Below are 15,986 nucleotides of genomic sequence, written 5' to 3'. Positions count from 1 at the left end.
GAACACAAGGGGGAAAACAATGAAAAGGCTGCAACTGTAAGCCTGGGGTACACTTCAGATGATCTAGCAAAGGTCTCTGGGGATCTGGGTTGGTAGAAATAGTAAGGGGAATGCTCTGTGAGCAGGTGGGAGGAGCAGGGTCACATGACAGTACTGGTGGGAAAGCAAGACAGGTGAAGCAGAAGTGGATGTTGCAGGTGAAAAGGTGACTTGAGGACAGGACAGTACAGCAAGGTGGAAAGGAGAAGGAGAAAAAAAAATCACAGAAAATAGAACCTCTACACAGAGAACAAAGACAGGAATCCTGAGTGTTTGGTTCAAAAGGTGTGATTTACTTTTTTACTTATCAGCCTGCATACCAGTTGTGTTGCCACTTCTTGTGGAGGAAATTGAATCAGGGTTAGCAGTTCCACAAATACATGCAGGCTGCTGAATTAAAACAGGAAAATAACAGTAAAACAGTTCATTTGTCCAGTCTTGTTTATGTTTATTTGTATTTACAAAAACAGTAATAGATTGCACTTAGTTAGTTTGAGTCTAATTTTCACCATTACTACATGAACAGCAGTATCCACTGTGGTTTAAAGTAACTTTAAGCACTATAAGCTGTTCTGCTGTACACAAGCAGAACAGAGCAGGGAGAGAGAGGGATGAATAAATTTTGAGTCGCATGTTAGTGCTGCTATAAGTTGCATATTGTAGCTTTAAGTACTTTGTTGCGGTATTTCTACTTAACAAGTGTTGCCATTTTCTGCTACTTAATACTTCGCCTTCACTTTATTTCAAAGGCTATCATACATTTACCCCAGCACATTCATTCTTTTATAAATGAGCATTTATTTGATTCAAAATGTGATCCTCTAAACAGCGTATGAGTTGAAAGAGAAATGATACATCAATAAGCAGATTCAAATAAAATCACATTATTCATAGGAAATGAAGCTTTCATAGAATACTTTTTATTTATAATATTTTTGAGCTTGTACTTTTACCTGATTAACATTTTGAATGCATTCACAAATGCATTGTACATACTTTTGTGGTTATGCTAATTAATTACTAGACTTTCATTGTTGTGTATGTTTAATATAAAAAAAAACAAGACAAACAATCTGCACTGTGCGGTGGTGAGACTGCGTGTGTTTGTGTGTGTAGAGAGGACAGGGGCTTAACCAAAAGGATTGCTATCAACTGATGTTGACCGTCTCTTAGATCCCCAAATCTATTGGCCTTTGTTATGATAAGAAGCTATGAAGGCCTCTTCATCCGCAGAAATGTAATTTATACTTGAGCCTTTTGCACAGGTTGAGAGCTCTAATCTTTCACTTTGACAATCTCTCTTTCTCTCAACAAGTTAATAGATGTGCAGCCATTTGATCCATGCACTGCTGCAAATGCACATGAAAGAGTCATTGTTGAAGACTCCAACAACAGACATAAATACAATTTACGTGTTTGCTCAAAGTGGATATGTACGGATCCTTCGAGCAGGCTCTCACTGAGACTGACATTTTAAATCTCTTGGGTACTGAGAGCAGTCTTCTCTCTTCCTCAAGCTTCTTCCAAGAATCCGCTACCGGAACCTCAGAAGAGATTCGACTGTGGAAGCGACAAAATGGCATGAATTTTTTATGTAGTAACTTTACTGTGGGGTTTCTTTTTATGTTCTGCTGTATTTCCCAGTGAAGTCTCTCTTTCGCTATGAGGCTCGCAGCCTGAGCAGACTCCTTGTAGGTTCATTCGAAGAATGTCAGGTGGGATAACCAGACATCCATAAACCAGATTTTTTATTCTACATTGATGCTCAGTCTAAGCCTTGACAAGAACCGAGCAGCTACTGTTTATACCCTACCTTTACTAAAATTAGTAATTTGCTGTGTGACCTACCAGAGGACAAATGATAAACTCTCACTCTTGCTTGTCTGAAATACCACCACCGTCTCCTACATTACTCTGGTGACTGACAGCTACAATTGCCCAGCCACTGTGACGACCTGGCAGTGTCGACAGAGGCTTGAGTAGCTGTGATGATACTGTTTGATTTGATGATGTGGGTTTTACAGCATCAGCTATTTAAGATTGACCCTTTTTTCTTTATCAAAATTTGTTTTGGTGTTTTTCAAGTTTGCACACAGGGCTGTCATTGCATTGCACTGAAAGCAGTAATTTTTAGTGGATGGCTTTTCTGCCTGAGGATGCCTTGACTACTTTTTTTTTTAACAGATAAAGTATGTCCAGGCACTCACCAAAACATTCTTTTCATTTCAATTTTTGGATGCTTTATGAAGGAAACAAAGAAGTTTATTGGTTTTGGTGGCATTGTTATTGCATTTTCAACCTCTGAGTGCTTAAGGTAGTAAAGGTGCTGCAATGCAGCCTTACAGAGTTTCCTTAAAGTAATAGGACTATTTACAAAGACGTCCTTGAATTTTTAATTTCCACAGTGGTCAGTCAGAGATGCAGTGTGGGATTTTTGTAAACTTTTAGATAATGAAAAGTTTGTGAAAACTTAATGGGAGCCTTAAAATGTGCGCAACATGACAATATTAGGACTGCTTTGTTGTTTTTCTTTGGTCTTTCTTTGTCATTTACCATATGTGCTGATAAGTTATTATGACCAAGAATACTGTACTAAAACTGTATGACTGCCATGCTTGTGTAGCAACAATAGAAATTATGACAGTAGAAATATGGACAGTTGGGCATCATGTAGCATTTAGATTGTCGAAGTCCCTATTAAGATGAGGTTGGGTTTGTGGTTGGGTCTCAAAACCCAGGACTTAACCACTGGAGACCAAAGTTTGAGTTGAAGCATTATGTGTTTTAACCATGATCTTCACACAATGTCTCAATATACAGCAAATACAAAGTACTTATTTAACCCAAACCACAATCTTATTACTAACCATTACCCTGTGGTTTTAGTACCATCATGGTTTCATAATCATAATCAGGTGTTTATAGTGTTTCAGTGGCAAAAGAAGAACAGTACATCAGCTGCCAATATGATGCTATTTCAAGAGATACCTACTAACAGGGGGGTGCTATTTTACCATTTTTGAAGAACTGTTTGCTAACGTGTCATTTAAAGAGATCAGAAGACTGACCTTTTTTCATCGCTGAATGTTGGTTTTGGTTTTGCAAGAAGGATGTTACCTTTTTTACTACATTTTTTGAGGAGGTGTATGTCAGCATTAGCATCTCCTACAACTTGGCCACAAAACTTTCGCACCTACAGTGAGGGAAAAAATTATTTGAACCCCAGCTGATTTTGTAAGTTTGCCTACTAACAAAGAAATGATCAGGCTATAATTTCAATGGTAGGTTTATTTGAACAGTGAGACACAACAATGACAAAAAAAAATCCAGAAAAATGCGTTTCAAAAAGAGTTATAAATTAATTTGCATTTCCATGAAGGAAATAAGTATTTGATCCCCTATCCGTCAGGAAGATCTCTAGCTCCCAGGTGGATATTATACAGGTAACGAGCTGACATTGGCAGCCCTCTCAGCTCGTTACCTGTATAAAAGAGACCTGTCCACAGAAGCAATCAATCAATCCAGATTCCAAACTCTTCACCATGGCCAAGACCAAAGAGCTTTCCAAGGATGTCAGGGACAAGATTGTGGACCTACACAAGGCTGGAATGGGCTACAAGACCATCGCCAAGCAGCTGGGTGAGAAGGTGACAACAGTTGGTGCAATTATTCGCAAATGGAAGAAACATAAATTAACTGCCAATCTCCCTTGGTCTGGAGCTCCATGCAAGATCTCACCTCGTGGAGTTTCAATGATAATGAGAACGGTGAGGAATCAGCCAAGAACCACTCGGGAGGAACTTGTCAATGATCTCAAGGCAGCTGGGACCATAGTCACCAAAAAAACAGTTGGTAACACACTACGCCGTGAAGGACTGAAATCCTGCTGTGCCCGCAAGGTCCCCCTGCTCAAGAAAGCCCATCTACAGGCCCGTTTGAAGTTTGCCACTGAACATCTGACTGATTCAGAGGAAGACTGGGTGAAAGTGTTGTGGTCAGATAAGACCAAAATCGAGCTCTTTGGCATCAACTCAACTCGCTGTGTTTGGAGGAGGAGGAAGGCTGCCTATGACTCCAAAAACACCATCCCCACTGTCAAATATGGAGGTGGAAACATTATGCTTTGGGGGTGTTTTTCTGCCAAGGGGACAGGACAATTGCACCGCATCAAAGGGAGGATGGATGGGGCCATGTACCGTCAAATGTTGGGTGAGAACCTCCTTCCCTCAGTCAGGGCATTGAAAAGGGTCGTGGTTGGGTACTCCAGCATGACAATGATCCAAAACACACGGCTAAGGCAACAAATCACTGGCTCAAGAAGAAGCATATTAAGGTCATGGAGTGGCCTAGTCAGTCTCCAGACCTTAATCCCATAGAAAATCTGTGGAGGGAGTTTTCTGGATTTTTTTTGTCATTGTTGTGTCTCACTGTTCAAATACACCTACCATTGAAATTATAGACTGATCATTTCTTTGTTAGTGGGCAAACTTACAAAATCAGCTGGGGTTCAAATAATTTTTTCCCTCACTGTGTTTAGTGTGCACTGTAAAACCCGATAAGTTAATAGAACTCAAAAAATTAGTTGAAACTGATTACATAAGAAATTTTGACTTAACATAACTTGTTTTTATAAGTCCAAAAAACATATGTTATCAAGTGAGTTCTACACATTAGTTTTAATTGATACTAACTTGACTTTTTAAGTTCTAAATACTGCTTTTTATCATTGTTTTTAACTTGTTATTTTAAGTTCAGAATACAGAACTAATTTAAGTATAGTTAACTCTTATATATCAATTACATGTAACAAAAAATAATTAGTTGCTCAGTAATAGATTTTTCAAGTAAAGCGTACATGGTAAATAAAGTTGTATGCACTCTACTCTAACTTAAAGCTTTGCTTAACTAAAACTCAAAAATTAAAACACAATACTTAAAATTTCTTTTGAAACTGATTACATAAGTTTTTTTAAGTAGTTCTAACTCAATTTGTTAAACCCATACACTTTAACAGTAGATTACATAACAGAATAATAGGCAGTTTCAAAACAAGCTACTTCTTTATTAAGTAACCATCACTCAAGTCAAACATGCATGACAAAATAGCATCAAAAAACAGTGCAAGAAATACTTGTAAACACTTCTAACACATATATAAGTGTTACATATTAACCCACAGTGATCAATGTAATTACATACTGTGGCTAAACTTCTTCACATTTACCTAATTTAAAAATGATCAAATCACAAAAAATACTTCAATTGCTAACTATATTACAAAAGTGACTGTAGTGCATGTGTACAATCTTCAAGATAATAAAGTCACATCAGATTACTCCACTGATAAAAGGTCCTTTTTAAGACTCAGCACCCTGGGCCTTAACTTCCCATCATCTAGGCCCATCAACACATTCTGGATAAAGTTAAATGTGTTGGCCAACTTATTTGGGTAGCTCAGATGCAGGGCATAAATGAGTGCCAAAAGCATTACAAAAGCATCAGCCAGTGTGGTGCAATCAACAACTACATTACCCTCAAGCACAACTGAAATCCTATCTGGAGAGAAGAATGTTGCTGGAGGTGGAGTTGATTAAGAGGAGTCCAACTGGTCACCTGTGTCTGGTTGTTCAACCTGTGACAACTGAAGAGAAAATAAGGTTACCTTACTTGGGGTACATCGCCTATGGTATCTCCAAAGGTAGACAGTATCAATCAAATTGAGCCATGCAATAATGGTGTAAGGGTCAACCCATTCAGATGTGGAGAGTGCTGTCCTACTTAACAGGTCGACACAAAATGGGCTATAGTTGTTAAAATGTGTTTATCTGGAATAATTCACAACATTTTAATATTAAAGATTTAGTGACCCAACACACAAATTGTTGCTTATCTCCCACATCCTCTCATACTGTATAAACATCTAATTAATGCCTCCATATCGATCACATTAAATAAGTAAAAATTAGGTAAAAGTACTTGCATGAAGGAAAAGCATGACTTCCAATCACTTCTATTCATTTGGGTAAACAAATCTTCAGAAACTCCCATGACATTATACTCTTTTAGTTAAACAGTCCATGAACCAGGTTGGTGGATTAGTCCAATTAATGATGAAAAAAAAAAAACTCTCTTGTTGATAATTAAATGCAACTTTAATCTGAATGTGATGAAAATCTGAAGGTTTAATGATGTGCCCTAATCACACCAGGCCTATTGCACGTTATTCTTTAGCATAATGACATTTGTTTATATAAATGAACTGTTGCCTAAACTATAAACAATGTGCTAACTTACATCTCACATCTTAAGAAATGTTGAGTCGTCCTCATGCAGATATGCAGGAAGAGCTTGAAGGACAGCAGCACGTCTCACATCAACATCAATTTGATCCTTGAGTGTGAGAACAGAACATGTTTCAGCATGGATAGTTAAGGTCACAGCAAAAAAAACGTATAATAATGTGTCTCTTTCATTTCTTTGTGTGGTAAACCTAAGATTCCGAATGTTAGTATGTTCAGGTACCAATTTGTTTAAATAACTTACCTGAAGGTCATAAATCCGGATCAGCTGATCCAGAACTTCAGCTACTTTTCCTGAACGAATGAAGAATGTACGGTCTGTGTTGAAAAACCACACATAGCAGAATATTAGACTATATATATTTGAACATTTGTTATAAGTTGTTTAATGTAAAAACTGAAAGATAAAATGCTAAAATATATCTAATGGTGGCTGAAGACATAAAAACCATCTTTATACTAGCACAATTCATATGCCAGGTGTTAAGTGAAACTGACCAAGATACTATAGACACAAATAATTACATTTACCTAGACAAATAGATGAACTAAGAACAACATTTTCACCTGTGACTCCAGTTTAAGGGCAGGCCAGCGTTCCAGTATGTCACCAACAGGCAGGTCATCACAGATGACCTCTTTCCACAGCAGGGCAAAGGTGGTCTGCATTAGCTTAGTGATCATAGGAAGATTTTTCTCAATCTTCTGAACTTCTCCAACAATTTGCAGTCTCAGTTGTTCAAGGCTCACAGCATCTTCACTTCTTGGGAAGTTAGGAAGGAAATACACTTTGGTCTTTTAATGTTAGTATGGGGAGCTTGTTTGTCTGGATTGTTTCTACTCCTCTTGCCTGAAAAGTAAATATAATCTTTTATCAATGGTGGTAAAACAAAGTTTGCACCTCCAAGTAATTTTACTGGTTTCAGTGTTTTGTACTGAAAATGCACACAGCTTACCTGATTGAAAACTCCACCAAACAGGTGCTTCACTTTCAGCCTAAAGAGAGAGAAAATATAGAAAATTTAACGAAATTGAAATGTTAAAACTCTTCTGACACTACAGTAGAAACAATTGACCATTTATGACAAATACGCAACACTTCACATAATAAAATATTTTAAAAATCATATCACCAAATATGAAATGACTTATACAGAACAGACAGAAAAAGCTCAAAGACTTTGATTTAACAACAACGTTACTTGTTTCATTTAATGACGCTCAGGTTATTCACTGAACTGATTCAAACCTATAATTTACATGATTTATAAAGACTTAGCTAAGCACATGTTACAACTTGTGTCTCAACATGGTCGTTTCACAGAGACTCTATGTCACCGTTAGCTACTTAGCTCAACACAGCCAGACATGTATGAAAATTAAACCTGGGTATAAAGTGACATTTTGACCTCAAGCGCTAACAAAAACATTAAGCAGCTGATTTGGCGCCATGAACGTTAGTTACTTGTTAAAACTGCAATATAAAGCTCGCAGTTAGCAATATAAAGCTAACTGTTAGCTTTATATTGTCAAATATTAAGCTAGCAGTTAGCTCGACACACAGGCTCCTAATAAACTATTTATTCTACACATTATAGAAGAATCAGCTAAAACACCGTTCACCTCTCATATCCATACAAATACTGAGACTACAAAAACTGATGAATCAAGTGAGACGACGACACCATGTTTCTTAACTCACCAGAGAAGTGGCTCAGAGTCAGAGTCGGTCCAACTGCGACAGACGCGGTCAGTGATGTGAAGGTGCGGTCCGGAAAAAGATGATGCTGCCTGTCCGACCCGGTCCGGCAGGAGATGGTGCTGCCTGTCCGACCCGGTCCGGCAGGAGATGATGCTGCCTGTCCGACCCGGTCCGACAGGAGAGGATGCTGCCTGTGTGACCCGGTCCGGCAGGAACGTCCTCAGTTCACTTTCTCCACAATGCGAGCGAACAACATGGCGGACTTTTGCGCGCGCTTCGAGTTTGAACCGCGTGACGTCAGACAGAAATGGTCAAAACATTTGAGTTCAATTACAAAATTTACTCAAAGAATTTAATCAGTATAAACTTAAAAATAAAAAACAGTTCAAATTACTCAAAATATTAAAGGTAAAACAACTTTTAAAAAAATTTGAGTTAATAAAACTCAGTTCATTTGACAAGCTTTAACTGTTCGGTCTTACAGTGTGGGTAAGGTGTACACCTTTGAGGGAAATAGTCTACCTTTTGTTAAGCTGCTTGTCTCAAATATGTTCAACTGCTGAATGATAAAAGTGAAACTATAATAGTTCAGTCACAGGCTCTAAAACCAAAACACATGCCTAAAGTTTTCTAATAGAGCTGAGGATTGCAATGTCAGATCAATGTCTTATCAATGTCTTGCTGCTGTGATTTAATCTGTTCATATAACACATAATCATATGATTCATTGTTAATATAAAAATCAATCAGTACAGCTTAAAGGTTCATGATGTTTAATTTAAAACAATGAGTCATTAATATGAATATTAGACTTGGATTTACGTGAATTAAATTTCTTTTGCCATTCCTTTGTTGTTGTCCGGTATAAAAAATTACTAAATTAGTCAAATCACAAACACAAAAATGCAAGCTAAATGAACTGAAATTCAACCACATATTTGAAGGGAAAATAACAAAAAATTGCAAATACAAGTTCATACCTGGTCTCTGAGGTTTATCAGAAGGTGCAGAAAAATAGAAAATAATTTTCTGAGTTGTACAAGTGAATTAATTAACTATACCTCTCATAAGTAAGAACAGTAAAAGATTGTACCAACTCTGCATCACTACCCTAAACTGGTGATTTATTTCTATCATAAATAATACAATCTAAATATGAATACAGAAGACCCTCAGGAAGGTTGGTGTTTATGCAGATAATGTAAGCAGGGTTCATGAGTTGCATATCTGCAGGCCACAGGGTGAATTATGAGGACAACAATGTTACAAGCACAGTTTCTTGTGGGTGGTTTATTCCCTTAGTCACTATGTCAGGCCAGTAACTGTTTGTAGAAAATTTATATAATTGTAACAGTGTATGTAATTGACAGCTTGTGCTGTATATTTTACAAAAAAAATAAAAATAAATAATCTAATTCATCCAACAGTGAATTTGGCTCACTTTTTATTTTCCTTTGTTTGCTTCATGAAGCTTTTCCCTGTCTTTGTAGTGATTAGGCTACAGACCTCAGACCTGATCAAATACATCATTTGTAAAGGAAGCAGTCAGCTGGAGAGAAAAGGCCTCATGCAACCCAGCTGAATATTTGGAGACCTTAAGTTTGAAGCCATGAATTATTCATTTGCTGCAATTTAATGAATGTGAAAACGAGCTTCGCTATCATTCATAATCTGAGCAGCTGTTGTAATGTGACTCTCTTGCTGTGGGCACTTAGTGGGGTTTCCAACAGGCCATGTGATACCTGGTCACACAGAGAAGGGAATGAAATAAATGTTCAACTCATGCAGAGATAGGGAGAAACCTGCAAATTTTTCAAGATATGTAATATTATTTCAGGATGATTTGCAAAAAATTACACTGAGCGCAATAAGAATCATGTAGTTGCTGAGCTGATATTTCCATCTTGCTCTCCAAACATAGGAGTAATATATCAGTAGCCCTAGGAGAAACAATCTCGAACACACTCGCTGGGAGCTCAAGAACAGGGAATCTTATATATATATATTATAAATCACCTGGACACAAAGAACAGCCCAGATGAATGATGACAGAGTAATGCATCACGATCCTAAATTTGTGCAAAATCACAACAATATTGCCTTAAAGGGCACTAAGCCAGACAAAAACACAATTATTTTATATATTTCTAGTTGAGACATTGAAAAAGTAACCTGAATTGTCCTTGATTTATCTCTTACTTATTTAATAATTTATTTATGTGTTTGCTGCTTGTTCCGTGGTTCTTCTGCTAAAGTCGTAGTCTCTGTGATTCATGTCTGAACAACGATGGTTGTTGGTCGTACATGTTAACTACTAAGGTCTTGTACTTATTCAACACAAACCACTGTCACTGCTGCTGCCAGCATCATAAATGTGTTACTCCTTCAGAGAGTTTCCCTGCCAGACTGAGCAGACACACCAACAACAGCAAATGCTGAGTTTTTTCTCTTTATTTCTGATGTAGCTATAGCTTGAACCTCCATAATGCTGTGTTCAAGGAGATGGTGATTGTTTGTGATTGTGATTGATTGCACAATGTCTTTGATTATGTAATTGCATTCCTGCTTTTTGAAGGATCACAGCACAACATTTCTAGAGGTTAAAGTGAGACCATTTCTTTTCTATCCTTTTGCAATTATTTGTAGTTATTTTTTTCAGTTGTGCTTGTGTAGAATGGTAAGTAGCATTAGAGCTCTTTAAGACCCTGACAGATAAAGAAAATGTTCAAGGTACATCACCCTGTTTTTTGCTATTGTCATTCGCAAAATTTTGTGGGTTGTGGTTTAGCCTTGTCATCTCATCTGTTTGTTGTGACTTTGTTAACCACAAAGCTTCAAATGGCAACATGGGAGCCTAGACAGGTGAAGAGGGAATTAATGTGATTGATCCCTTTTAAATTAACAGCATGCAACAGCTTTAAAGTCAACTTTGTCAGCCCTCATATATTCATAGGAACATGTGGTTGTTTACTTAACTAGTTTCTTTCCCTCCCTTCACCCTTAACTACAATAAGTGTCATTTAATTTCAAATCTAAATGTGTTTAATTAGAGGAGGGAAAATAAAAAGAGCAATGACAAGCAACTGACCAAGAGTAAAGCCGACTGCAACTGTATATGGAAAATTAGCTAATTGCAGATCAGTATCAGTATAGCATAGTAGCATAGGAGTTACAATAAATGACAAACTAGCTTTGTTTGTTTCACCATTACATAGTTTAAGGGCACAATTATTTATTTATTCATTTTTTTGTATATTTTAGTAGCAATAGGCTCTATATTTTAATATGGCTATGTGCAAGATTTTGATCATAGATTAATGGTTTTGACAAAGTCTAAGTATTTGACACCTTGGGTGAACTGATTAATAGTGTGATGCTAAGGTAGCTTGATTCCCAAAAGTTGGATATTGTAGTTTTAAGTTTACTACAAGTTATTTATGTCAGTATAGTCATAACTTAATTATAGACTTATCCCCAAACAGGAATTCCTATATCCATACCATGGAATACTACATAATACCACCTGAGTATTTGTGACACAGGAGGTAGAGCGAATTGCTCTCCAGCTAAAGGGTTGCGCTTAAATACCTGCCTCCTCATGTTCATGTCAAAGCACAGTATCCTTAAGCAGGACATTGATTCTCAAAATGTCCCAGCAACTTGTATGACTATGCCATTATTGGCGCATCCTGAATTACACTACAGGGACCAATGACAATCACTGAATCACCTGGATTAGCTTTTATCCTAGTTAAAAGAACTGTAAGTGCTACAGTATATCCATGTTATAGAGCACCATGTGCAAAACAAAACAAATCAAAATGAGTGTTTCAGTGATCTAATGTCTTACACTGATTTAACACTTAATACATCTTGGGCACAGAATATGCTGGTGTAAACTAATGTACATCTACTGTAGCAAGTACTTTAAAGATACTGAAAGGCTGTCTGACTTTCACACCAGTGGTGCCAATGCAGGGTAATCTGGTAAAAACATTTAACCAGGCTCGACTTTTGCTGCAGCACAGTCACTAACAAACAAATATTCCTGATATTTGACTAACACAAAAAATATATTTCTGTTTGTCCTGCAACAGTCATGGCAGAAGTCATAAATTAGGTTTAGACTATTAGGAACAAGTGTGCAGTGATTTGAGCATCTAACAAGCCTTCACATTCACAACAACTCACCCAGCTTATTGCAGTGTGAATGGCCACAAATTAGCAGCCTTTCTCCTGTCCACACTATATAAGACAGGAACATGCTGTTATATTGGTTATCTGGTCTCTGATCACTGCAACTATTGAATGGATGAAGCAGCACTGATTTGTATAGGTGAAGGAGCAGCGTGACTGACAGACTACAAAGACAAGCAAAATGTTTGTCTTACTTGGAAATGCAAGTCTTTGTCTTGTTTGTTAACACCTGTCACATTTTGCCATCAATATTCGAATAATTGCCTTCATTCATTATAGCCTGACCTATACTGAGAAGAGATTACTTTGTACCTGCATTATATTCTATTGTATTGTATTAGTGTGCATTTACAAAATGTCTAATTTTTGCTGAAATATTTTTAATTTTAATTTTAAGTAAGTGTTAAAAAAATGTTTAGAATGACAAACTATCAACTACAGACTTAGTTTTTAATATTTTAAATGTTTTGGCAGGGATTATTGAAAAGGAGCAAATTGTAATTGCTAGTGATATGAAAGTTGATGAAAGTGGTGGGTGAGCTATTTTTTTTTTATTTATGTGTGATGTAAATTGTTATTGTTGGCTTGTGTTAATGTACAGTATAAATACTGAATCACAGGATGTTGTCGCTTTTATTGGACACAAGTATACATTTAGCTTAGAAAATGTTAGATTTGATTTTGAACTCCACATCCCAAGTAACATGTCATATTCCTGTTTTGGGGCTTGAGGCATTTTTCAGCACATTGAAAATAGGCTATCACACTATCTTCTTGAACAAAAGTTTGGAAGTTGCGTATAAATATCCCAACCGTCACTTACCTTGTACTGTATATGCACAGTCAAATCACAGAAGGCTCTGAACCCCCCTCATTCCATCCCACTAACTAAATAACTATCACAGGGAAATTTAGAATGCAAATAACGTGAATTTGTTCATATTTTGGAACTATAAATGTGCCTGGGTGTGCAGGTTTATTATCTTTATTGTCACTAGCAGTAATGTTCCTTGTAAAAATGTATGTATGAAATGAAACTATGACAGTGTTTATTAGATGTTTATTGATAATATGCTCATATTATCTGCTACTTTTGTATTTGCCTTGTTTATCACTGGTTGCATGTCCTGATTTGGCATCCCTCTCCCAAGATGAATATATTCCTTTAAACGTATCTTAAATAATGAATTCACCTTTTAATAGTGTCTAATGTATAGGTATGTTTTTTCTCCCTTTTCTTATGGGAGCTGCTAGAAAGAGCTGCATTATTTTGCTCCCAATGTATTTAAGTAATCAATTTGTCATGGACATTGAACTGTTGGTGACTAAAACCCTTAAATTGCGCTGTCTCTTGTGCCTCACTTGCTTGTTCCCCATAAGAGACAGTTTCGTTGTTGTGTGCTGAGGTTTAGACGTGTCCATGTCTGTTACTCTGCTGCCACAGCAATTCCGTCGAGGTGGCTGGAATTTCATTTTTGCTCCTCACAACACTAAAAATTTAATTTGAAAAACCCAAGATCAATGTGTCTGTCCAAAAAAAAAAAAAGTCCTTGCAGAGTACCCTGGTGTAGCCCTCCCTGTCTTATGGGGACTATAAGATGTTCAACTACAACATAACACAAAGACAGGGAAATACTGTATCCAAAGACATCACCTTTTTCACTAACCTGACATTCAACAGTCATGCAGCAACATATGTTGTTATTTGGATGTCTATTTCTGTCCACCTGACACAACCCAATATTTGCGTTAGCTCTGTGTTATGTTTACGCCTAAAATAACACATTTTCTTTCACTGTTAGATGTTCAGCTTCTGTCACCAACTAGTTATTAGACTTTTCTGCTGCTGTTATTTGGAGATGGGCAGGTAGTGTACAGTGGATTTTAATAGAGAGTGTTTGTAAAAACAGCATTGTACTGGTGGGACTGAAGCATACAGATAGCAATCTGTCATGAAACCAAAACAACAAGCTAAAAGAGGCTAAAAAATATAACTGCATTGCAGAGGTGAGTGGTCATTTTCAGAATTTAATGGTCCTTGCCTTAATAAACCATAGAAGAAAATGCTATATTTGCAAAAGTAGAAATGCAGACACATGAAATCAACAATGAAGTCAACATCATTTCCAAATATGTCAGACATGGGCCTGGACTGCTCTAATAATTCATTATAATATTGAATGCCTCAACAATTTAAAGTTTGCTCTTGCAGAACATTTCATGGGTAAGCACGTTTCATGTTTGAACAAGCTTAGTCTTGCATTTCAATACATTTCACCCCTTGAAAAGTTCCCATTCTCCCAGATAAGTTCCAAAAAGAAGCTGTTTATAGCGAAGTTCTGTATTTTCCTTGGAGCACAGCTCTTGCATAATACCTGAGACGAGCTACATAATTTTTCCAAAACTCCTCCTTGGTGTAAAAATGTTTATGGTTTTCTTCTCTCAAGGAAAAGATACATTTCTTTCTGATGTGTACAGTGCCAGCTACTGAATATAGAGTATTTTCTATATACTGGCCAGTGCAGGCAGGGCCCCATCCACCTGCAGAATCAATCAGTCTTTTTGTGATAGCTCTGCTGGAGTCTGTCTTGCTGGAAACCAAATTACACTGAGTAAATGGCTTTATGGGGCCAGTGCAGACATTCAGGTCATTATGATAAGTTTTGGTGTGTGTCTGGAAGTACTTGTTTATGATATCTGACTTTTTTCTTTTAATAAATGTCATCTCTAGTGGAAGCACATTTCCATATTCAGAAAAGTGGGACTAATGTTTGTTCCTACAGTATGTGTCCTATATAAAGCTATGGTTAATCCTCTGAATGGAGTGTCTCATTTGGAGAGGAAAGCACAGCTGTGCAGCACAGTAGCCTTTCAGTCAAAGGAAGGCAACACCTTTGTAGTCCTCATTCTTCGAAGGAGGCTGCCCATGAAATGGGTCACAGCTGCTGACACAGTGAAGCTCAGTGAAAGTTGGAGTGCCAAATGAGGAGCTAGAAATAATTAAGAGGCCTTGAGCTCCGATCTCCTGATTTGCTAAGTTTAAAGTAGGCATACTAGCCTGTAACTATCTACTGTAGGTAACCGTGTTACTTAGTCTGTTAAATTTACAGGAATACTAAGTGAACGAAGAAAAACTGTCACATGCTCAGACTTAGCAACATAAACAAGTAGCATTTCAGCAGTATAGCTGTTAATTATATATCTTCAGCAGATGTGTAGTGGGCATGCAGCCAGTGTACTGGGGGCCCTATTTTATGCAGTGACCCCACACGGTTTCATTGCGGCTTGTACATTTTGGCTTGCTATTTTGAAAGTGGAGTATTTAAAACACTTGTATGTGTCTGAGTTACACGTCTGTCCTCTGAACCAAATCATGAATGACAATTGGAACCCTACAGAGAATGTGAACGTCACACCGTGAAGAAAATCTGCTTATGTACCACATTGTGAGGATCCTGTTGCCTTTTTTGATAGTGAGTTGGAGGCTGTGTTTTGACTTTCCGTTGTGGTCCTAAAAGATATTTCCATGGCAGGTCAGTGCTGCTGCACCAAGTCCTGTCACAATTGGTTGCACCACTGAAAAATATACAGTACAAATATTAAATGAATTGTTGTTTTAACAGAACTGTTGCCAGCTCTAAAAGCACATTGTTTATAAAATATCATCATCACAAACCAATCCTAGAGAAAACATTCAACCATGAGTTTCTACATCTCTGTTTACCTCAAGATCCACTGCATATTTGTGA

At 37.2% G+C, this 15,986-nt stretch overlaps 1 protein-coding gene and 1 long non-coding RNA gene across 2 annotated transcripts in view; one reads left to right on the top strand and one right to left on the bottom strand.

Moving 5' to 3' along the window:
• Window positions 1–15,986, top strand: part of LOC113155459 (contactin-4) — a 98,507-nt gene that overhangs the window by 36,658 nt on the left and 45,863 nt on the right. The gene's annotated exons all lie outside the window — the stretch shown is intronic.
• On the bottom strand, window positions 5,145–8,425 carry LOC113155460. Its single transcript, XR_003298131.1, has 6 exons — window positions 8,041–8,425; window positions 7,295–7,334; window positions 6,906–7,188; window positions 6,583–6,656; window positions 6,334–6,429; window positions 5,145–5,680 (listed from the first exon to the last, which is right to left on the bottom strand). It is a non-coding gene; the product is annotated as an uncharacterized LOC113155460 (long non-coding RNA).

This window comes from Anabas testudineus, chromosome 5 (genome assembly GCF_900324465.2).
Source record: "Anabas testudineus chromosome 5, fAnaTes1.2, whole genome shotgun sequence".
NCBI lineage: Eukaryota > Metazoa > Chordata > Actinopteri > Anabantiformes > Anabantidae > Anabas > Anabas testudineus.
The sequence above is the reverse complement of the archived record's forward strand: the minus strand, read 5'-3'. Positions and strand labels throughout refer to the sequence as shown.